This window comes from Oncorhynchus masou, chromosome 22, assembly GCF_036934945.1.
Source record: "Oncorhynchus masou masou isolate Uvic2021 chromosome 22, UVic_Omas_1.1, whole genome shotgun sequence".
Taxonomy (NCBI): Eukaryota; Metazoa; Chordata; class Actinopteri; order Salmoniformes; family Salmonidae; genus Oncorhynchus; species Oncorhynchus masou.
This window is the reverse complement of record NC_088233.1, coordinates 48,105,180-48,130,021: the sequence shown is the minus strand read 5'-3', so window position 1 is coordinate 48,130,021 and position 24,842 is coordinate 48,105,180. Positions and strand designations below refer to the sequence as shown.

The 24,842-nt window shown below is 43.3% G+C and overlaps 1 protein-coding gene across 4 annotated transcripts in view; it reads left to right on the top strand.

Moving 5' to 3' along the window:
• LOC135509608 (transcription factor SOX-6-like) overlaps positions 1-24,842 on the top strand; it is a 151,512-nt gene that overhangs the window by 7,919 nt on the left and 118,751 nt on the right. For all 4 annotated transcript variants that reach the window (XM_064930404.1, XM_064930401.1, XM_064930403.1 and 1 more), the window contains exon 2: positions 20,941-21,012. The gene's annotated coding sequence lies outside the window, so the exon portion shown is untranslated. The remainder of the gene's footprint in view (positions 1-20,940; positions 21,013-24,842) is intronic.

The window sequence follows — 24,842 nt, the reverse complement described above, 5'->3', positions numbered from 1 at the left end:
CACACCGGGAGATTGGCAGAGTCAGGGGTTATACCTGAGCCAACTCCCCGTGCTTACCGTGGTGAGCGTGTGACTGGTCAGACACCGTGTTACGCAGTGATGCGCAGGGTGTCTCCAGTTCGCATTCATAGCCCGGTGCCCTCTATTCCAGATCCTCGGGCTAGAATGGGCATCCAGCCAGGATGGATGGTGACGGCTCAGCGCTCCTGGTCTCCAGTACACCTCCTTGGACCCGGATATCCTGTGCCGGCTCTGCATACTGTGTCTCCGGTGTGTCTGCACAACCCAGTGCTTCCTGTGCTAGCGCACCGCACTTCCTGGGCTCAAGTGAGCATCCAGCCAGGACGCATTGTGCCAGCGCTATGCTCCAGATCTCCAATATGCCTCCACAGTCCAGTACGTCCTATACCTGCTCCCCGCACTCGCCCCGAGGTGCGTGTCACAAGCCCGGTACCACCTGTACTGGTCCCACGCACCAGGCCTCCAGTGCGCCTCCAGAGTCCAGTACGTCCTGTGCCTCCTCCCCACACTTGCCATGAGGTTCGTGTCCTCAGCCCTTCAGCCATTTCCCTTTGGTGTTTGTGGGATCTTGTTCTATGTTTAGTTGCCTGTCTGCACTATTCGTATAGCTTCACGTTTCGTTTTGTTATTTTGTTAGTTTGTTCAGCGGTCCATTCTCTAAATAAATAATAATGTACGCATACCACGCTGCACCTTGGTCCGATCCTTATAACGAACGTGACAGGCGACTTTTGGTCTTTTGAGCATCTGTTTGGCCACTCTACCATAAAGACCTGATTGGTGGAGTGCTGCAGAGACTGTTGTCCTTCTGGAAGGTTCTCCTGTCTCTACAGAGGAAATCTGCAGCTCTGTCAGAGTGACCATCGGATTCTTGGTCACCTTCCTGACCAAGGCCCTTCTCCCTCGATTGCTCAGTTTGGCCGGGCGGCCATCTCTAGGAAGAGGCTTGGTGGTTCCAAACTTCTTCCATTCAAGAATGATGGAGGCCACTGCTATTTGGGACCTTGAATATTGCAGAAATGTTTTGGTACTCTTCCCTAGATCTGTGCTCGACACAATCCTGTCTGGGAGCACTACGAAAATATCCTTTGACCTCATGGCTTGGTTTTTGCTCTGACATTCACTGTCAACTGTCTGTCCTTATATAGTCAGGAGTGTGCCTTTCCAAATGATGTCCAATCAATTGAATTGACCACTGGTGGACTCCAATCAAGTTGTAGAAACATCTCAAAGATGACCAATGGAAACAGGCTGCACCTGAGCTCAATGCTTGTGTAAATGAGATATTTTAGTTTTTTATGTTGAATTCATATTAAAATGTATTTTCACTTTGACATGATAGAGTATTGTGTGTAGATTGATGAGGAATGTTTTTAATGTTTTATCCATTTTAGAAAAAGGCTGTAACGTAACAAAATGTGGGAAACATCAAGGGGTCTGAATACTTTCCGAATGCACTGTATCAAGGCAATTAGAAATACCAGACCGGGCTAATTTTTCTAAGTTGATCACTAATAATCAGAAGTGTGCTCTTCTCGACCATTGATGGTCTACCCCCGCAAACCTATGTGAACTTTCCTCAAAATCTAAATGTGATTAGTTTGCGGCATATTTCAGAGATTAGATAACAAACACTAAGTTAGGTATCAGTCACGCAAGATGAGAAGTTTGATGATATGTGCCCTACCCTAACACGCAAAGGCACTATAGATTTATTTTCCCAGGCTGATGCAGACATGCTCAGGAAAGTGATCACAACTTAAGCCTTCTACCTGCCTTCTCGATCCTATCCCCACCACCTTCTTCAAAATGGTTTTAAATGCAAGCTATTGTTAATCACAGGCACTTTCCTCACTGCACTAAAAAATGGTGAAATGGTGAAACCCCTTATGAAGAAAAGTCATCTAGATTTTTCAGCTGTTAGCACTTTTGGGCTAATCTCCAACCTTCCATTCTTAATCAAAATTCTGGAGAAATTGGTTTTCGGACAGCGAAATGATTTTGTGCCAACTGTATTTAAAAAAACAAAAAATCCAATCTGGTTTTCGTGCCCACCACAACACAAGACACAGACTTAGTTAAAGTGATACATTATCTTATAGCCGACATAGATGCCAAACAGCTCTCTGTACTCTTGGATTTAAGTGTTGCATTCGATACTGTTGACCATGAATTCCTTCTGGACAGACTGGAGAGGTGGGTTGGCCTTCACAGATAAATTATTAGACTGTATTAGTGATTTAAATACTTGGATGGCTCACAACTTCCTCCAACTAAATCAAGACAAGACCGAGGTACTTATTGGTTGAGCCAAAGCACAGAGCGAGAATCTGGCCGCACATTTTAATTTGCGGGCAATAAAGATAAAACACCAGGTAAAAAAAACTAGATGCCATTTTAGATTCTGAACTCAAATTCAAATCACACATTAGGAATGTGACCAAAATAGGTTTTTACGATCTGAGGAACATTGCCAAGGTGCGGCCGTTTCTCTCTCAGGCTGATACAGAGAGGCTCATCCATGCTTTTAATTCAAGCAGGCTTGAGTACTGTAATGCTCTCCTGTCTGGTCTACTCAAGAAAGCCATTGGTCAACTGCAAAACATATAGAATGCTGCAACTCGGGTGCTGATCTAGATCAGACAATGAGCACAGATTACACTTGTTTTAAGGTCTCTGCACTGGCTGCCTGTGAGTTTTAGAATACCTTTTAAGATTCTTCTATTGGTTTTTAAATCAATCCATGATTGTGCACGATGTCAGACATGCTTTTAAGTTGTATTCCGAGTTGGTCCCTCAGGTCCTCTGGCACTGGCCTTTTAACTATCCCAAAGCCTAGGACCAAGAGGCATGGAGAGGCAGCCTTTAGTTATTATGCCCCCAGCCTGTGGAATAACCTGCCAGAAACCCAGAGGGGGGCCCAAACTGTGGACATATTTAAAATAAATCTTAAAACATACCTTTTTAGCCTTGATTTTCTTTAGGGTGCTCTTTACTCATTCAGTGTTTGTCATTATTTTGTTTTTTTATCCTCTTGTGTTTAATTGTTTTTATTAGTTTTTTCCTGTGAAGCACATTGCATTGCATTCCATGTCTGAAATGTGCTGAGTAAATAAAGCTTGATTTGATTTGATGAAAAGGCTTCTGAAGTTTGTCATTGCCACTTTGAAATGTCAGACTTGATTTTCCATTACGGAAAATATATCAACCCCTACAAAAATGTCCATTAATTATAATCCCTAAATTCACATTTCCTGTTGCTACAGGATTATTTTCCTGCTGTAGCAAACTGGCTCAAATTAAGATCCTGCTCCCCCCCCCACCATCCAATTATAAGTCTGAATGGGATCATACCTGACAAACCAGTAATAATGACAACCTAAACTGTTTTTGGGCCTCCTTCTGCGAGAGTCACTTAAGTGCGTTTGCGCCTCTCTCCTCAAATGTACTTTGCTATTAGACATCGAACATGCCCCTTGAACTCACCACAGCAATCAAACCAGTACTTTTCCGTCCCCCAATGTATGGCAGTAGTTCTCCTGCGTCTCATTTATTTCTCCTTTTTGTGATCCCCTTATCTCTCTCCTTCACCCCCTGTCTTCCTTTGAAAACATTGAACCCATGGTCATCTTGTCTTTAAGGGAATCCTCCAATCTATTCTAAGCATCCCTGAAGCTAACCGTGGCAATGGGCTGCACCTGCAGGCTGCAGCATAGGGCGAATAAAGCAGTACGTTTGAGTGAGTGGTTTTAGACAACAGGCCTCAACAAAGGACCGTGGCAGTATCAACACAACCTTTAAATCGTGACTTCCACCACCACCCAACAGGGAGAAAACCGCTGGATCAGCAGCCGTCTTAATTATCAGTTTATTTAGGCTTGTCAAAGATAATACCTGGAGGATTCCATGTAAAGCCCACAGGAAATGACATCTTGAACCAGCAATGAAGGAACCCAAAGCCAATCCAATGATGAGTAAAAAATACAACTAATAATCTTACCCTACAAGGTACTGCTGGTTTTCTCTTCTACCTGATAGTTAATTGCACCCACCTGGTGTCCCAGGTCTAAATCAGTCCCTCGTTAGAGGGGAATAATACTGAGGGGAATAATACTGTGTGATTCCAGATTTGAATTTGAGGAACATCTAGAGGCACTCAAAAACCCTCTGAGAACCTGCCCATTCCATGTACTGTATCTCCCAATGCATCCTGCCTAGACAGGCAGCACATAGTCTGATGCTTGCATGGGGTATGCAAAATAGATCAGTGTCCCTTGTTTATATTCACCACTGTACTGTCTATAGCTCCCGTCAATGTAACTTTATTAGTACATTTTTTTCAAAGACTGAATCGTTGTAAAAGAGAAACAACATAATTCTGCCTGGGATTTTCTCGATCGTTCGATGACTGACTTCTAAACGTGGTGGTACAGCCGAAAGGACATGTCAAGGAGCTGTCCTCTGGAAGTACACTGTAGGTAAACTGCTGACAATCTTTTTTTTTTGGGGGGGGGAGGCTCCTTAAAAGCCAATGGAGTGCTGACTTTTGGATCATTGACAGAGTGAGATGGCCTAGTAGTGACTGACACTTGTGCTTCAGTTGTCCCTCTTATTGCACTGCAGCAAATTCTTTGTTTATTAATGGAAGCCTCGAGGATTTACCACAGTGGGAAGGAACACCCGCTAGGCTAGCAGTTTTGCTGATATCCAATAGATCTATTACTCCCCCCCCATTTACTTCCCCTTGTAATGTTTCAATGTTTTGCTTTCCCTCCCTCTCGTCTTTCACTTTTCCTTATTTCATCTTACCTCGTTTTACATCAGAGATTTGTTCGTTTGGTACGTGCGTTAAAGCCTTAATTAACCTTAATTAGGAGGTAATTGGCTAATAATTCCTCTAGCTGTTTAGGAGGCGGAAGGCGGCAGCATGTTTAGTTCCAAGAATGTTGCTTAGCATCTTCAACTACTAGTCAATGTAATCGTAAAGGATGAGACCTGCAACATGAATGGGTTATGAGCAGATTCTAAAACAGACTATGAACAGGCTATGAATGGTCTCCAGACCAGGAAGCTTACAATCTCCGAAGCTGTCTTCCACGAGCACCCCAGCCACAAGGACGCACAAAGGAAAACTAGGAAAATATGAACACTTGACTTGGATCGAAATGGGATAAAACAAATCATAATGAAGTTAAGCCTGGCTTTCTTTCCGGTGTGTCAAGGGAGAGAAATGGCCTTCCTTCACGAAACAAAAGACGCGCCACAGAGGAAAGCTGTGAATGAGTTACCGTATGAAATAACAAAACATAGACCAGCTTTTGTTAGGCTCCACTCCCACACATTTCATTGTGTGCTTTACGCACGGTCAAAAGGCTGACACCAGACGTGGCGAACAAAAGGGTGAGAAGGTGTTGATGCTTGTCTGTCTGCGCCACATTGCCTCTAGGTGAGTATGTGTGTCACCTCGAGTTCTCTTGGGTTGCTGGGTCACGTGGCCTTTGGCTCGATCGTTTCACACCACAGTGTTGACCACCTGCGAGACGGTCTAAGAATTATTACCAGTTATCATGTTTTTTGCTAGTGTTACTACCGTTTTGTTTAAGAACAATGGTTTGCAAAAATGTTGAGTTAAGAGCTTGAGTTCATGAATGTGTTCCCAGAATCCTATTGGCAGAGCTGGATTTGAACCTCCAATCAGAGTAAAGTGCACAATTAACAAACGCCTTGACTCTTTTATGAGATTCTGTGATTTGTTCTCTGTGGTATTGACATACTGTACATCTACAGTTTGTCTTATTCTGGATGGGGTTGAAAAAGGGAAATGTGCTGAAATGTTGTGGTGAGGGCTTGAGGTTTGGCCTCCCATGCAGTTCCCATGAGCCTCTCTGACCATCTGAAAGGGCTGCTGAAACTGGCACACGCCACAGACATACAGATGCACTGGCATAACACACTTGCACACACACACTTGCCCTCATACACACACGTATACATAGCACACGCACACACACTTGCACACATACACCCAAGCAGGGTATACTGTATGTATTGATATGTATCACAGTATGGGGTCATGTCGAGATGTTGTGTAACATATTTTGGTGCCTGGATGAAATGCTCCAGCCTTCAACTCCCATGAGACCACACTTCACCACTCTCACAGAGGCTGCTACTAATGGGGCGTGGCGGCAACGCTCGGGGCGTGAGGCCTCCGTGGTTGGACCGCCAGGGGAAGGACAGTGGTCCCATCCACCCATGACCCTATAGCCGACGCTAATTGGTCGGTGGCCAGCAGCTGTCGACGCAGGCTGTTCCCGTGGTTTCCAGCTTGGAGAGAGGCCTTTAATCAAACTGTCGTCATTACGAGGTGGTGGTGAGAGTTGGGCCCACAGTAAGACTGGCTCTGTTTGGAGGCCTGAGAGGGGAAGTGAGACCACGGGGAAAGGGATGGGGCCCACAGTAAGACTGGCTCTGTCTTGGAGGCCTGAGAGCGGAAGTGAGACCACGGGGAAAGGGATGGGGCCCACAGTAAGACTGGCTCTGTCTTGGAGGCCTGAGAGGGAAGTGAGGCCACGGGGAAAGGGATGGGGGTAAGACTGGCTCTGTTTGGAGGCCTGAGAGGGGAAGTGAGGCCACGGGGAAAGGGATGGGGCCCACAGTAAGACTGGCTCTGTTTGGAGGCCTGAGAGGGGAAGTGAGGCCACGGGGAAAGGGATGGGGCCCACAGTAAGACTGGCTCTGTCTTGGAGGCCTGAGAGGGGAAGTGAGGCCACAGGGAAAGGGATGGGGCCCACAGTAAGACTGGCTCTGTTTGGAGGCCTGAGAGGGGAAGTGAGGCCACGGGGAAAGGGATGGGTTCGGGAAACCCAGAATAGAAATGCACTCGTACGCTTTGATTGACAACCCTGAAATCTCTTCATGTGAAATACGGTTGAGCGTTACAAGGTGTGTAACATGGTATTCTGTGTTTTAAGAGTCCAACCACAGTTCAAGAGACAAGCAATGATGAAGCGTTAAAAATTATCAAGGCTACATGTTTCTCTCACATTGCCTTATTTGTGTACAGTGTACTGTACAGCCTTGTTTAAGCAGGAATCCTATTCGCTGGGCTGCTGAGGCATACTGTTTCTGGATGACGGAGTATTGAAGAGTGACTTTGGCACCAGTACTGACTGGGTTGGACTGCTGCAGGACTGCATGTGACCTCATGTAATCTAACAGGCTGTGTACGATATGACCGATAGCAGTTAAGGTTCACTGACATCTATTGAAGAGTTTCTCAAACGCTCCTCTCGTCTCGCAACTGTAGCGATGTGTACAGCAGCCCACCTGAAGATAATTACAGACATTTCACGGGACCCACCTGTTGTGCAGTCAGCACCGCTAACGCAGCCCTCATGCTGCCAGGCCTTTCGGCAGTAGTCGCAACGCTAGCCTTGCGTTAGCATTCGCAACTCACCTACAACCACAGAGTTGTTAACCCAATAACTCAAAATTGATGATTGCAACTGTTTATGTCAAAGTATGTCAAAGTGTTTTGTGTTCTAGTTGTAGCCCTGGTTGTCCTGAAAAGAAAATGGTAAAACACTTCACTTTTCTAACGAAAAGCAGAGTCAGTCTCGGGACTGATAGGGTTATGAAGGGAGATTTGGTCGGTCTGGCTTGCCGGACTTACGCTGATTTATAGAAGCAAGTGTAGCCAGAGGAGAATAACCTTTCTCATGGCTCCCGACTTATTCTTTCCCTTTCGTAAGGGCCTCCCTTCAGTAGAACTGGAAACTAGCTGCCTCAGCAGGCTGTGGTCATGTGTAGTCTCCTTTTCGCAGAGCTTACACGGTGTCCCCCTTTTTAATATGGCAAATATAGGCTGACTTGTGATGTCAATTGTTATTGCTGGGTCCATGCTGTAGGAAAAATCTCATTTGCTTTACTTAAGCTCCTGTCATAAAGGCGCTATTGTGGCACCCATGGCCCACTTGTTGAAGTGTTGCTGGCTCTATTCGTACCATACATTGTTAAACTTCACGTGTGTTTTTACCCCGCCAGCGTGCCGCCAGTCTCAATGCACAATGGACTCTGTGCCTGTTTTGTTCACGGTGCACACCGGATAAGGGTTAAGTGCCAACCTCTTTACGAGACAGATTCATGAATGAGAGCAGCCATGGAAGCCGCGCAGATGATTGTATGTTCTTGTGCTCGTTTGTCATCGTGTTCTTCTATAGTACTGGCGTACTTCTATAGTACTGGCGTACTTCTATAGTACTGGCGTACTTCTATAGTACTGGCGTACTTCTAACACACTTCTATAGTTGGTGGTCCGGATGAAAGAGAATAACGACGAGTGCTTTCGATGGTGTCGAACGACTTCAAAAACACATACACCCCCTTTCTGCCAGGTAGGTTTGTCATGGGCAATTGACCCCCCCCCGCCAAACAGCCAATCAAGTTGAGAGGAGAGAACTCACCGCGTTACACGTGCACAGTATTAGGATCCGCGGGAGTGACGAAGGTAGCTGAAGCGGATGGGTTGTGGATCAATATGTATCTTTGTGTCTTTCTTTGCTTCTTTTCTAATCATGCCTTCTCAAGCACAACCATTCCTGTTTAACTTCAGGTTACGGGGACGTTCTGCTGAATGTGCATTTCACTTGATTAAAGCAGTGGTCAGCACGACAGAAGCTTGTCTCTGGTGAAAAGGTAGACGAGACAGTTAAGAGACAATGGAGATCCGATTAAACCGTTCTCACCCTTTTCCCTGATCTAAGAAAGCAGCTTCAGCACCCCACTGTGAAGACGAGGAGGACTTTTGGAGTGAGCACGTATGGTTGGACATTTCCTGACTTAAAGGAAAACACCACTCAAAAACAATCTTTTGGTATTTGCTCCATTAGTCCACATGTCCGCAACAAGTTTTCAAGATATGGAACTTTAAAAATACAGAAAGTGTCACGGTATGATGCGTTTTGAATCATATGAAAGTAACTTTGTGACGAGTTGATGCAAAACGCATCATCATGATGATGTGGCAAGATACAATTTGCTTTTGGAAAGTCCTATAACGTGATTTCTGACACGCAAAACATTTAGGGACTCTATCAACAGGGGACCAATGAAAAACAATACCTAAAGATAGTTTTTGAGTAGATTATTCCTTTAAGAGATTAAGAGAGACCTGTCTAACTCCCCAATCTCAATTCCACAACACACTGTACACCTCCTTCCTTGAGTTCCATCATATGATAGATTTGTGTTTCTCCACTAAATCATTTCCCTCTCTCGTAGATTAAGCCCCCCCCCACCGTTTCCCACTGGATTCATTTACTTTTACGCACGCAGCAATTAATTATAGACCTGAGCTGCCCTTGTAAATTAAAGCATGCCAGTTGCTATGTTAATTGCCCTGACAGTTTAAATAGTTGGTGGGGCCATGACACAGTCAACATCAGGTTGATGCTGTGCAACTGTTCAGTACAGTGCTGTCAAATCTTTAGAGTTCTGATACTGCTCTGGGATCAGTCCCCTTGGTTCTGTGTTTTGTCGCCTTCATGGGTTCTTACGATATCTCCACACAGGTCAGGAACTGTTTCTTTGTGTTTTTCTCTCTCCGACTTTGTAAGTTCAGGGCCGCCAGAAAAATTGCGGTGCGGCGGCATTTGCCACAGCACTTTCCAATCGGGTGTGGCAGCTCCACACCACTTAAAATCTATCGACGCAAAGCATTAAAGTGCTGTTTTTTTTAATTGATTTGCCTCATGATTTGTCAACTCACGTACAGTTTCTCTATCCTTCACACCGGTGTGCTGCTGCAGGCTCTTTGCTTGACCAATCAGATTCACAGAAATCGCGGATTGGGCGGGCCGGGCACAACACACAAAGCTCAAGGCATGCTCGCCAATTTCCTCCAGGATATTTATTTCGCAAGCGTGATAACACACCACTCCCGACAGACACAAGCAAAAACTCTTACATAAATGAACCTGCCTATACATCTAAACATTAGCGATCTGATATGCTGTATTGCATGGAAACAATACTATTGTTCAGTCTGATCAACAGTAGGCTGCTAACAACAGTAGCTGCATAGTCTAGCCTACTATGTGTTATGTTTGTTCCTTGTATAATGACAAACTGGGGTGTAGGTTTAACTACTTTTAATGAACATATACTTCAGCTAAAAAACTCCTTGTTTAGCCATGCAAGGCATTCTTCAACCAGCCGATATAGTGTTAACCAGGTCTTTTGTGAGCCAGCACCATAGCATTTCAGTTATGCAAGGCATCCCTTACCTTGTTCCCCTCATGAATGTGTTGACTTGGAGTTTTCATCCATACTGACATCTGGGTCGTTTTCAGTAGGTACGAAACAACAGAAAGCAGCCCGAAATGGGGAGATCCTATTTGAACCCCATATATAAAAAAGGCTTCTTTTCTGAAAACATTTTGCTACAGTTTGTCCAAATGAACACAGCCCTGGTGTATTTATAGCCCATTTGTTTGTGAGAAAATGCGAATGGGAAAAAATGTGGTTTATACTCAGACTTGGGCTGACTAGGCTACCTAGAACTTTTCAATCCAAATTGATGAACTGGAATGAATCAATAAACACAATAGCTGTTTTTTTATTTTTAAATTAGGCCTACAGCTGCATGTGAGTTTTATTGTCCAATCATGTTGCTTTCTCCATGTCTGTGCGTAGGAACCCCCTAGGCCTACTTTGAAATATAATTCATATAAACAAGTACAAGGTTGCTGCAGTTCGACAGGATTTTCATCTTCCTCGAGGCCAGGAGTTTTTCCAGGAGTTTAAAAAAAAACCCATGTGACCTGATTAGAGAAACTCACGGTATACCGTATAAGGTCCAGAGTTTTACCTGGTTAGGTTACCAGATCAGGAAAAACAATGGGCCCCAGAATTATTTTTTTATTTTTTAACACCTCACCACTCTTGGACCTGTGGTATATATCTGTTTTGGTAGTGTTATGACTGTTGAACTTTTCATTTACGGTCTCTACGAGCTCACAGGTCTGCCTTTCGGGGTCTGTCAGGGGTCTGTTTTCCGAGAACATTGTCTAGGCCCAAGAAGGCACTTCTTCTCACGATAGGTATTTTCATGCGAAGACCGTCGGGCTCCTCGACTCCCTCGACTCCCTCGCAGGGCCTCCTTTCTTCTCTCTCACGCAGTGACGTGTTTGTGCATACCAACAAAAGAAGAGAAATCCTATTCATGGCTCCCTCTGACATTCACCCTTGTTTTTACAACGTTCAGGGAGAGTTTGCAGAGTGGAACAGGCTTTGTCTTGAAAACCGGGAAACAATGGTAGCGAGCATAATGTAATCTTGCCTAAGTGTACCGAGCAAGGGTGAGGTTGAGACTGATGTGTTGCCACTTGCCCCCTTTCCCCTCACCTCTGCAATATTTCATGTTAACGACGGCTTCAATAATGCTTGTTGTCAGTTAAGTCGATTCAGTGTTAATAACCAGGTCTTTTGTGAGCCAGCACCATAGCATTTCAGCCATGCAAGGCATCCCTTACCTTGTTCCCCTCATGAATGTGTTGACTTGGAGTTTTCACCCATACTTACATCTGGGTCGTTTTCAGTAGGTACGAAGGAAAAGAAAGCAGCCCATTAAACTTAACTTGTAAAAAAAACAATCAATCTTAACATAATCACTAGTTAACAACACATGGTTGATGATATTACTAATTTAACTAGCTTGCCCTGCGTTGCATATAATAAATGTGGTGCCCGAAATTGTGTCACTTCTCTGGCGTTCAGTGTAAGCAGAGTCAGGGTATATGCAGCAGTTTGGGTCGTCTGGCTCGTTGCGAACTGTGTGAAGACCATTTCTTCCTAACAAAGACCGTAATTAATTTGCCAGAATTTTACATAGTTATGACATAATATTGAAGGTTGTGCAATGTAACAGCAATATTTAGACTTAGGGTTGCCACCCGTTCGATAAAATATGGAACGGTTCCGTATTTCACTGAAAGAAAAATCGTTTTGTTTTGGAAATTACAGTTTCCGGATTTGACAATATTAATGACCTAAGGCTCATATTTCTGTGTGTTTATTATATTATAATTAAGTCTATGATTTGATATTTGATAGAGCAGTCTGATTGAGCGGTGGAAGGCAGCGGCAGGCTCGTAAGTATTCATTCAAACTGCACTTTCCTCCGTTTGCCAGCAGCTTTTCGCTATGCTTGTAATACATCACTGTTTATCAACTCCCGAGATTAGGTTCGCAATACTATAGTGCCTATTAGAACATCCAATAGTCAAAGGTCTATGAAATACAAATGGTATAGAGAGAAATAGTCCTATAATAACTACAACCTAAAATGGCTTAACTAGGAATTTTTAAGACTCATGTTTAAAGGAACCACCAGCTTTCATATGTTCTCATGTTCTGAGCAAGGAACTTACACATGAGCTTTTTTACATGCCACATATTGCACTTTTACTTTCTTCTCCAACAATGTGTTTTTGGATTATTTAAACCAAATTGAACATGTTTCATTATTTACAGTTGAAGTCAGGAGTTTACGTACACCTCAGCCAAATACATTTAAACTCAGTTTCACAATTCCTGACATTTAATCCTAGTAAAAGGTCCTGTCTTAGGTCAGTTAGGATCACCACTTTATTTTAAGAATGCGAAATGTCAGAATGACAGTAGAGAGAATTATTTATTTCAGCTTTTATTACTTTCATCACATTCCCAGTGGGTCAGAAGTTAAACCTACACTCAATTAGTTTTTGGTAGCATTGCCTTTAAATTGTTTAATTTGGGTCAAACGTTTTGGGTAGCCTTCCACAAGCTTCCCACAATAAGTTGGGTGAATTTTGGCCCATTCCTCCTGACAGAGCTGGTGTAACTGAGTCAGGTTTATAGGCCTCCTTGCTCGCACATGCTTTTTCAGTTCTGCCCACCAATTTTCTATAGGATTGAGGTCAGGGCTTTGTGATGACCACTCCAATACCTTGACTTTGTTGTCCTTAAGCCATTTTGCAACAACTTTGGAAGTATGCTTGGGGTCATTGTCCATTTGGAAGACCCATTTGCGACCAAGCTTTAACTTCCTGACTGATGTCTTCAGATGTTGCTTCAATATATCCACAATTTCCCTGCATCATGATGCCATCTATTTTGTGAGGTGCACCAGTCCTTCCTGCAGCAAAGTCAAATCAAATTCAATTTATTTATATAGCCCTTCGTACATCAGCTGATATATCAAAGTGCTGTACAGAAACCCAGCCTAAAACCCCAAACAGCAAGCAATGGTGGCTAGGAAAAACTCCCTAGAAAGGCCAAAACCTAGGAAGAAACCTAGAGAGGAGCCAGGCTATGTGGGGTGGCCAGTCCTCTTCTGGCTGTGCCGCTTGGAGATTATAACAGAACATGGCTAAGATGTTCAAATGTTCATAAATGACCAGCATGGTCAAATAATAATAATCACAGGCAAAACAGGTGAAACTGGAGCAGCAGCACGGCCAGGTGGACTGGGGACAGTAAGGAGTCATCATGTCAGGTAGTCCTGAGGCATGGTCCTAGGGCTCAGGTCTTCCGAGAGAGAGAAGGAAAGAGGTAATTAGAGAGAGCATACTTAAATTCACACAGGACACCGGATAGGACAGGAGAAGTACTCCAGATATAACAAACTGACCCTAGCCCCCGACACATAAACTACTGCAGCATAAATACTGGAGGCAGAGACAAGAGGGGTCAGGAGACACTGTGGCCCCATCCGATGACACCCCCGGACAGGGCCAAACAAGGAAGGATATATCCCCACCCACTTTGCCAAAGCACAGCCCCTAGACCACTAGAGGGATATCTTCAACCACCAACTTACCATCCTGAGACAAGGCCGAGTATAGCCCACAAAGATCTCCGCCTAAGCACCCCCACAACATGATGCTGCCACCCCATGCTTCACGGTTGGGATGTGGTTCTTTGGCTTGCAAGCCTCCCCCTTTTTCCTCCAAACAGAACGCTGGTCATTATGGCCAAACAGTTATATTTTTGTTTCATCAGACCACAGAACATTTCTCCAAAATGTACGATCTTTTTTCCCCATGTGTAGTCACAAACCATATTCTGGCTTTTTTATGGTGGTTTTGGAGCAGTGGCTTCCTCTTTGCTGAGTAGCCTTTCAGGTTAAGTGGACATAAGATTTGTTTTACTGTGGATATAGATACTTTTGTACCTGTTTCCTCCAGCATCTTCACAAGGTCCTTTGCTGTTGTTCTGGGATTGATTTGCACTTTTTCGCACCAAAGTACATTCATCTCTAGAAGACAGAACGCATCTCCTTCCTAAGCAGGTATGACGGCTGTGTGGTCCCATGGTGTTTATACATGCGTACTATTGTTTGTACAGATGGACGAGGTACCTTCAGGCGTTTGGAAATTGCTCCCAAGGATGAACCAGACTTGTGGAGGTCTTTAATTTTTTTCTGAGGTCTTGGCTGATTCTTTTTGATTTTCCCATGATGTCAAGCAAAAACTGGTTCTGCACTGAGTTTGAAGGTAGGCCTTGAAATACATCCACAGGTACACCTCCAATTGACTCAAATGATGTCAATTAGCCTATCAGAAGCGTCTAAAGCCATAATGACATTTTCTGGAATTTTCCAAGCTGTTTAAAGGCACAGTCAACTTAGTGTATGTAAACCTCTGACCCACTGGAATTGTGATACAGTGAAATAACTGTCTGTGAACAATTGTTGGAAAAATTACCGAAACTATAAATTGTTAACAAGAAATTTGTGGAGTGGTTGAAAAACGAGTTTTAATGACTCCAACCTAAGTGTATGTAAACTTCCAACTTCAACTGTATTTGAGACTAAATTGATTTTATTTATGTATAATATTAAGTTAAAATAAAAGTCTTCATTGTTCATTCAGTATTGTTGTAATTGTCATTACTACAAATATTTATCAGTATCTGCTTTTTTTGGTCCTCCAATAATCGGTATCAATATCGGCATTGAAAAATCATAGTCGGTCGACCGCTAAACTGGGGTACAATTATGTACCTGTAATTAAAAGTTCAAAGGAGGACCTTACAGGGTGCTGCCCCTGTGACAAGTGGCTGTACCCCTTTAGGAACAAATCTTAACATTTCTTTCTGAGAGTGTAGCACAGTCAGTGAGTGCTCAGTGAATCCACTGACCTAAGCTCGTCATTTCCGGATCAATTGACCTCTATTGTAGTTTAATTGACTGTTGCTGTAAAACAGTATCTGAGTAGTGCTGTGTTTAGTACTGCATTGACATCGCAACACCGAAGCTCAGGGGCTACAAGTGTTATTGAGATGCTCTCTGTCTCACAGTGTCTCTTTGTCTACTATTGAATGTCTCAGTGTTTTTTTTCTGAGCAGAATTGACAACTTGGGATGAAACAACACATGAATGTTTTGGTGTGCCGGCAATGTACTGTATTCATGTGTTTGTCCAACTGCATGCCTTGCACCATGTGTGTATTTCTCCACATATTTACCCTGGTTGTACCCCTGTACCGTCTTTCGTTGGTCAATGTCTCTCTCTTGACTCACGATAGGTATTATCTCACAAACTACCTGACATTTTGCCAAACAGGTTGCTAGCTACCCTATAATTGAACCCTTTTCAGATCCTCACTCAAACAGGTATGTTCTATAGCTGCCTGAATGTTCGCCTAGCATGGACAGTAATATTTGACAGCTGATAGAACACTTGCCAAACAGGTAGCAGCCTTTTCCCAGTTCTTAGGGAGGGCCTGGTACGTGTATGTGTGGATGGGAGAGACTTGTTGTCGGTGTGTGTGTGTGTGTGTGTGTGTGTGTGTGTGTGTGTGTGTGTGTGTGTGTGTGTGTGTGTGTGTGTGTGTGTGTGTGTGTGTGTGCGTGCATTATGTGCACAGGAGAGTGTGTATGTTTGTATGGATCCTCACTTTTTGCCCAATGCTCCCACCAGCTGTGCAGGAGTTGGACTGGATGGGGCCCAGTAACTCAATGACCTGGTGGATGTTCTCTGAGGGGAAGGCCTGTCTTTTGTTATTCTTCTACCTCAGTGACAGACCTCTGTGTTTTCCTGAGCAAATGTATAGACCTCGATTAGTTAGGTTATCGTGGCAGGGTCGTGAGCCTCTCACCCTCGCCTCTATGCACGGACAGAGCACTGACCTACACAGCAAGATTTATTTCAACACACATGTACATGAACGCACATGAAAACACATGTGTGCCTGCACGCACACACGCAAATGTCTTCGAAGCTGAACGCGTCTTTTGAGCATGTCGCATGCCATATACTGTGAAATGAAGGTATTTATGTTAAGGAGTGTGTGCGTGTGAAGTGTGTGAGGGCTAGTGCACGTACGTACGTGTGTGTGTGTGCTCTAATGTGCACACGCATGTGTGTTAAGTGTGTTCCGTGGCTTGTTCTTGTCCTCTCCTGGGTAGCCAGCTGTCTTTCTGATTACCCAGCATCCTCCAGGTGTTGAGGCCACCAGCTGCAGATGGGAGAGTGGCGAGGGTGTGTGGACCGGCGGAGAAAAAGAGAAGGAGAGAATGGAGGAGAGGAGGGCTAGAATAACTGGTTCTGCAGATATCTGGAACGTGTTCAGACGAGCTAACGAGAGAATGTGAACGGATCTTGAGAGATCCCGACCTAGTGTAAGGTTTTTTTTAAAGGTGGGGTTGACTCTGTGGTGTTATGGAATATCTTATGGGGTGGCAGTGGTTGTTCTGCAACTGACTGTGTAACAGTCAGAAACAGGCTCTGGGGTGAAGTTTCGCTTAGGTACAGATCTAGGATCAGCTTCCTAGATCTGGGTTGTTTGGTCACTTAGTTGGGTTGTTTTCTTTATTGGTGCTACGTGTAGGTTATTGAGACATGACCCTGCATGTTAGATCAGAAGACCGGAGGTGTAGTTTAGTAGGGGTGTGACTTTCAGATGGTTCTTTTTAGCCACCCGTGAGAGTAAATGTCCTTCCTGTTCATCTGTTCTGTTGTACTATTATCAGATGTTAAGGTCGAACATTGACGTTTTTGTTGCTTCAATGAGACTTACAAAAGTGTATGAGTTTTCTGAAAGCCTATGTAAATCTTATTGTTGGGATATAATAAGGTGGAATACTTAAGTGATAATGCCCTCGAAGTCGGTGTTTGGAGGATATATTGGCACCGGTGTTGTTAGGCCCGAGACTAATTTGAGGGCTGGCTTCAAGGGCATGATCACAGTTATTGTTATTTTTCCTTTTTTTAACCCCCCTTTTCATATTCAATTTGCAATCCAGTCTCATCGCTGCAACTCCCAAACGGGCATGGGAGAGGCGAAGGTCGAGTCATGCGTCCTCTGAAACATGACCCCCCAAACCGTGCTTCTTAACACCCACCCGCTTAACCCAGAAGCCAGCCGTATCAATGTGTCGGAGGAAACACCTTTCAGCTGACAACCAGGTCAGCCTGCAGTCACACGGCCCGCCACAAGGAGTTGCTAGAGCATGATGAGCCAAGTAAAAAATGCCAGCTGATTCATGATATCAACAAGTTGAGAAACGCTGCCTGCCTGTCTGTCTCGTCCCGACTCCCGACACGTTCATTACTATGGGACAACTGGAGATTGAATTTGAATATTGAAACAATGTTGCAAATGTCGGAGAGACAGACATCAAGGTTTATACAAATCTCCGCTGTTGAAAACTGAATGTTAGTGTAAAAGAAATGTGAGATAATGTCTAGATGCTTTTTATAGTAGAGAACAAGTTTATAAATTGCTTGGCTGGGCTGGTGAGACAGTAGATTACGCAGTCAGATGGAACAGAGTAAATAAACATTTCAACATCATAGATTTAGCCGTGGAGTAGACACCGGCTGGAATGCGGTTTTAACCAATCAGCAATCAACCCACCCATTTGTATAACTTGTTGTAATATGTAATAAATAATCGTAATATTATAGAAGAATGCGTCAAATGCATTTTTTTTGTATTTATTTATTTTTTAGGAATGGAGGTATGAATCTTACGGGTGGCCAATAAGATTTATCTGAAAGCCGCACCCGTAATAAACCACGCCTCCTGGAAATACTTGAAGGATTATATTCAAAAAGACCATTGAGACTAAAAAAAAAATTGAATTATTGCTAAATTATCCCATGTTTGGGTAATCCTTAACAACCCAACTTGTTGGGTTATTCACACAACCCAACTGGCTGCATCAAAATGAACCCTGTGTGTGTTCTGTCCAATATAAACCCTGTGCTGGGTTACCAAATAACCCAAATTGTTTTTAGTTTTTTTAGTAGGGGCAACTTTACCCTATTCCATAGAACAGGGATATAAGTGGATGATTCTAGCTCAGTGGTGGTGTTTTCTGCTGAGTAATTGTTTAGTTGTGTAAGGGTTCTGGTTGTTTTTGTTGGAAATGCTCTTAATTGTACCCTCAAAGAAAATAATATGGTTCTACTAGAGAATAATTGTCTTGATTAAGCCATGAATAAAAGATCTTATGTGCCCCGTATTAGCTTGTTTTCTTCATTGTTCTCAATTAGCTTCAAATTGTAGAATCAAAGGCATGTTTGTTCCGACCGTTTTGACTCTCTCTCTCTCTTTCTGTGTGTGTTATGTTCACATGCCATTTTCGTTAAATTTTGTCCTGACTTCATCCTACCAAATTATTAGGTTCACATCTTCAGTATGTACAGTGCATTCGGAAAGTATTCAGATCCCTTGACTTTTTCCACATTTTGTTAACAGCCTTATTCTCAAATGGATTAAATAAATGTTTTTCCTCATCAATCTACACACAATAACCCATAATGACAAAGAGAAAACAGGTTTTTAGAAATGTTTGCAAATGTTTGTTTTTTTAAGTATTCAAATCTTTCGATATGAGACTCGATATTGAGCTCAGGTGCATCCTGTTTCCATTGATCATCCTTTGTAGTAGAAACATCTCAATTCAATTGATTGGACATGATTTGGAAAGGCACACACACGTTTATATAAGGTCCCACAGTTGACAATGCATGTCAGAGCAAAAACCAAGGACAATGCCCCCATTCACAGGGCACAATGTAAACCATATGCCATGGCTGTCTCAGTCACCAGATCTCAACACTTATGGGAGATTCTGGAGCTGCGCCTGAGACAGTGTTTCCTACCAGCAAATGATTACATTTTTTTGTGGAAGAATGGTAATTCCAATAGAGTTCCAGCCACTTGTAGAATCTATGCCAAGGCACATTGAAGCTGTTCTGGCTCGTTGTGGCCCTAATAAGACACTTTATATTGGTGTTTCCTTTATTTAGTCAGTTACTGTACCTGTAGTTTGGTCTCAACAGACACTGCTCTAAGGTGAGAACATACGACATATCAGGTTAAAGGCCCAGTTCAGTCAGAAATAAATATTTGACAAATTTCCACAATATGAGTTGGAATAATACTGTGTGAAAATGATCAATTGTGAAAATTATGGTAATGCCCTTTTAGTGTAAGAGCTGTTTGAAAAGACCAGCATGTTTTGTTGGGATGGAGTTTTGACTTAATCAAGCGGTAAATTATTTAATAGACCAATAAGAAAGAGAGTTCCAAACCTCTCGGCCAATAACAGCAAATGTTCAGTTTTCCCCTGCCCACTCAGACCACTCCCAGACAGTCCTAAGACAATTCTTGCTTAAGAAATTGCTCATTGCTAAGAAACTATTTGTTTCTTTTTCACAATTTTAATTCAAAACAATCACAGTAAGGTACTTAATTGTTACCCAGAAATGAGTTGTTATCGAAATTAAAAACATTTCGCAATGGAAAGCAGAAAGTCCCATTCTCTCCTATTAGGTGTCTAATGAGCTGGTCTGTCCATTTCCTTTCCTGTTACCATCGTCTCACCCCTACTGGGCCTTGAAGTTTTCCGGCAGCAGCTCCTGCTTTATTGTATTTATTTGTTGCCGTCGTGCCACAAACCCAGGTAGTTAGGGATGCTTGTGGATCAATTAAGGTTGACTCACGGTAACTGACAGTCACAGGCAGGAGAATAGGCTCTTTAGAAGCTAAGTAGCTTGTGAGCGATCACCCCCCTGCGTCCCAAATGGCACCCTATATTCCCTATGCAGAGCACTACTTTTTCCAGGGCCCATAGGTTTCCTGTCAAAACTAGCTCACCGCATAGGGGATAGGGTGCCACCGCCTTCTTCTCCCTCCCAAGTTTTACGAGGACAACATGTCCTACCTCAGCAGCGTCCACAATAATCAGGATAACGACAAGTCTGCCAACTTCAAAGCAGCGTTCAATAATTGTGATGTTGTGTTTCCGGGTTTGTGTGCCTGCGTACAATGTGCCCTAACGTTCATGTGGTGCCGTGTGTTGCGTCATAACTTTACACGGCCTCTCCCACATATAGGCTCTCTGTTGGATAGGCAGCAGGTATGAAAAGCACATTGCATGCCTATATGCAAGGGAGGGGGACAGAAATGCACAGCACTATGCTAGAGATGGAGACGGTAAGATAACCAACCCGAATAAGCATCATTTATTAAAGATGCCCTGACCTCTTTGTTTTTAGGGGCAACACATTGAGCGAATCGTGATCATTCACACAGAACCTAATGAGATATTTCTCATTGCAATCAAAACAACAGCAGCTTAAGTGGCAATTACGCGTGGACTAGAGGTCAGCTCTGTAGCCTGCAGCATATCTACCAGTGTCAGCGTGGGTTCGAATGTGACACTCTTCTCCTATCTCTTCTCTGTCCAATAAAAACATTTGTGGGAATTCACACTCCATAAAAAGCTGAATACATAACATTGGCATTTATGTGTGCAAGATATGACCTTGTAATCATTACGCTGTCCATATGTGTTTACATTGTCCCCCCCCCTTAATCGCAATGTAATGATGACCTCTTGTTTTTGCTCTTTTTTTTCCAGGTGACGTTCATGAATCCAAAAACTGAGCCATAATTGAGCTGAGGGTGTTGGGGTTGAAGTCTCTCTACTGCGGTAAGTGTTGAAGGCTATTCTAACTTCTACTGTGGAAGACATCATTTTTAAGAGAGAGTTCCCTTTTTTGAAGTTAAGCTTATTCTGGACGTTGCTAAATAATCTGCTAATTCATTTTTTTAACGGTTTGGAGGAAATCGACAAGGCCAAAGGGAAGTAGAAAATAAGTAGAACATTTAAAAAAGTGAACTTTCACTTTAAATCTTGGAATTCTTAAGTGCATATGTTGTGCTATAAAGAAATGTGGCGGTCTTGTAGAACTGGTAATGTCGGTGGCGCGCACACCTTTTCAGGTCTGCGCTTTAGGTGAACAAACTGTACCTAAAATCAAAAGAAGGGGACCTTCGTGCTCTCTCAGAAGTGTGGTTGGTGTATAAAACCTGTAAACTCAGATAAGCAAAAAGGTGTGATGGGTCCTCACTCAAAAAGGTGTGATGGGTCCTCACTCAAAAAGGTGTGATGGGTCCTCACTCAAAAAGGTGTGATGGGTCTGCACTCAAAAAGGTGTGATGGGTCTGCACTCAAAAAGGTGTGATGGGTCTGCACTCAAAAAGGTGTGATGGGTCTGCAAAAGGTGTGACTCAAAAAGGTGTGATGGGTCTGCACTCAAAAAGGTGTGATGGGTCTGCACTCAAAAAGGTGTGATGGGTCTGCACTCAAAAAGGTGTGATGGGTCTGCACTCAAAAGGGTGTGATGGGTCTGCACTCAAAAGGGTGTGATGGGTCTGCACTCAAAAAGGTGTGATGGGTCCGCACTCAAAAAGGTGTGATGGGTCTGCACTCAAAAAGGTGTGATGGGTCTGCACTCAAAAAGGTGTGATGGGTCTGCACTCAAAAAGGTGTGATGGGTATGCACTCAAAAGGGTGTGATGGGTCCGCACTCAAAAAGGTGTGATGGGTCTGCACTCAAAAAGAAGTTGCATAAGGCTTTGCACCCTTCAGTGTGTAAGGCATACATCTTTTTGTTGTTGTTCAAAACAGCAGGAAACACAGGTGAGCAACCGATGAGCAGCAGCATGTGCTTCTAATCGGGGATGCCACTCATCCGCCAATTAGGGATGTGGCTTCTCTAATCTGCCTCCATACAAGTTACAATCGCAAAGGTAGACAGAGAAGACTTATAGGGTATGGGAGGGGGCGTGAAGGGCAATTAGGGGTATCAGGTGTGAGCCTTTCATGAATCAATTGGCTTAGGTGTCTGTTCACTTGGATACATTATATCAATTGATGAGTGCTTTCCACACAGGTCATTCTTAAATATGTGGGGCTAACTCATAAAAGATATGCAAAATATGGTATGGACCGTGGAGGTGAAATCTAGTTATTTGTTTAAACTGTGTTGGGATACGGAATTAGATGTATATATCCAAAGCAAATTGGCCAGTGTGACCTATTGTTCATTTTGATGTTGGTGTTAATAACCAGCGCAGGTTGAATGCAGGTTGCGGGTGAATACAAGTTCCAACTGTTGGCTGTGCCAACTCTGGCTGGATTCCAATAGGAGTTACACATACATTTTCAAGCTAACATAATGTGACCATGAGTTTTTAATTTTTTTTTTTACCCTAAATACTTGTGTTGTGTTTAATGACAGCTTATTTGCTTAGAATCTCACTTGGTGAAGGCCACAAGACAAACCAAGTCTCTGTCACCTAACAAATACAGTCATGGTTGGTAACTCAGCAGAAAGGCAAAAACGAATACAGCTTCACATTATTAAGCAGTGTGTTAATCTAACACAGAAAAGTGTGGACCCATATGGACAGGTGTTTAAATTACACACGGTCAGTGTTTAACACCGGAGAATTGCTGTGTCCTCGTGGCTTCTCTTTGGAGTCATTTGTTGTTGTAATCACCTCTGCGTGGTGGAGGAACTTTCTAGATCCTGACGCAACATAATTCATTATTAGAGTGATTTTGTTTTATGAAGTGTCTCGCAACTGGCGAGGTGATATCTTGACATCTGATAGCGGATTTATGTTCTCTAAGGCGTACTTTCAAGGCATGGGATGTTTTTTCCCACTATAAATCTTATTGCAAGAAACACAGTAACACATACATAACTTCTCTAGTAATGCAAGTTAGACATTTATTTAATTGTTCCTAGAAGTCTGAGGGCATACAACGCTAGTACATTTTGTTATGGTGCTACATGAGGTTCGTGATCTACATGGGGAAACATCCTTTTATGAATGTTAGGTTTGGGCGATATACAGTTTATACCATATACCGCGGTATTTCGAAATACCAACGGTGTGAGTTTCAATACCCTCACTGGGGGTGCGTGCTGCGCCTCTGCTTGTAGTAAGTTAAGTGTAACTCTAATAAATCTAAGATGTGTCAAATAAATGATATCTTTGCTAGATATCTTTGCAGGCTAAGTAGCTAGATGGCAATATCAAAATTCTTGGTTACTGCAGAGACATTCAATTCCCCCTCCTGGATCAAGAGCCCTGTTACCTAAATTGTTTTGTGCAATTGTTCAATTTTAATTCACGTATAACCATGGTCACACTCTCAACACTCAGAGGCAGTAGGGATGACGAGGGATGTTGGCCAGTGTCTTGATAAGTGTGTGAATTTTATTTTCCTGTCCTGCTAAGCATTCAAAATCTAACTAGTACTTTTGGGTGTCAGGGAATATGTATGGAGTAAAAATTCTCTCTTTGTTTTTATAGTGAAGTAAAAATATAAATGGTAAAGTACAGATACCCCAAAAAACGACTAAAGGATTTTTATTTAAGTGCTTTACACCACTGGTAAATACAGGTGAATTCTGGAAGGCAGAATTTAAGGAGGAGTCTAATGATATATGCCAGTGCTTATTGACAATAGATGTGATGCTAGTATAGCTATTATTGAAAGTAAGTACAGTCCATTCCTAAAGTGTTCAGACCCCTCAACTGTTTCCACATTTTGTTACGTTATAACTATTCAGACCCTTTGCTATGAGACTCAAAATTGAGCTCAGGTGCGTCCTGTTTCCATTGATTATCCTTGAAAGGTTTCTTCAACTTGATTGGAGTCCACCTGTGGTAAATTCAATTGATTGGACATGATTTGGAAAGGCACACACCTGTCTATATAAGGTCCCACAGTTGACAGTGCATGTCAGAGCAAAAACCAAGCCATGTGGTCGAAGGAATTGTCCGTAGAGCTCGGAGACAGGATCTGGAGAAGGGTACCAAAACATTTATGCATCATTGAAGGTCCCCAAGAACACAGTGGCCTCCATTATTCTTAAATGGAAACCACCACGACTCTTCCTAGAGTTGGCTGCCCGGCCAAACTGAACAATCGGGGGAGAAGGGCCTTGGTCAGGGAGGTGACCAATAACCCGATGGTCACTCTGACAGAGCTCCTGAGTTCCTCTGTGGAGTTGGGAGAATCTTCCAGAAGGACAACCATCTCTGCAGCACTTCACCAATCAGGTCTTTATGGTAAAGTGGCCAGACGGAAGCCACTCCTCAGTAAAATGCACATGACAGCCCGCTTGGAGTTTGCCAAAAGGAACTTAAAGGACTCTCAGCCATGAGAAACAAGACTCTCTGGTCTGATGAAACCAAGATTGAACTATTTGGCCTGAATGCCAAGCGTCACGTCTGGAGGAAACCTGCCACCATCTCTACGGTGACGCATAGTGGTGGCAGCATCATGCTGTGGGGATGTTTTTCAGCGACAGGACTGGAAGAATAGTCAGGATCGAAGGAAAGATGAACGGAGCAAAGTACAAAGAGATCGTTGATGAAAACCTGCTCCAGAGAACTCAGGACCTTAGACTGGGGCGAATGTTCACCTTCCAACAGGACAACGACCCTAAGCACACAGCC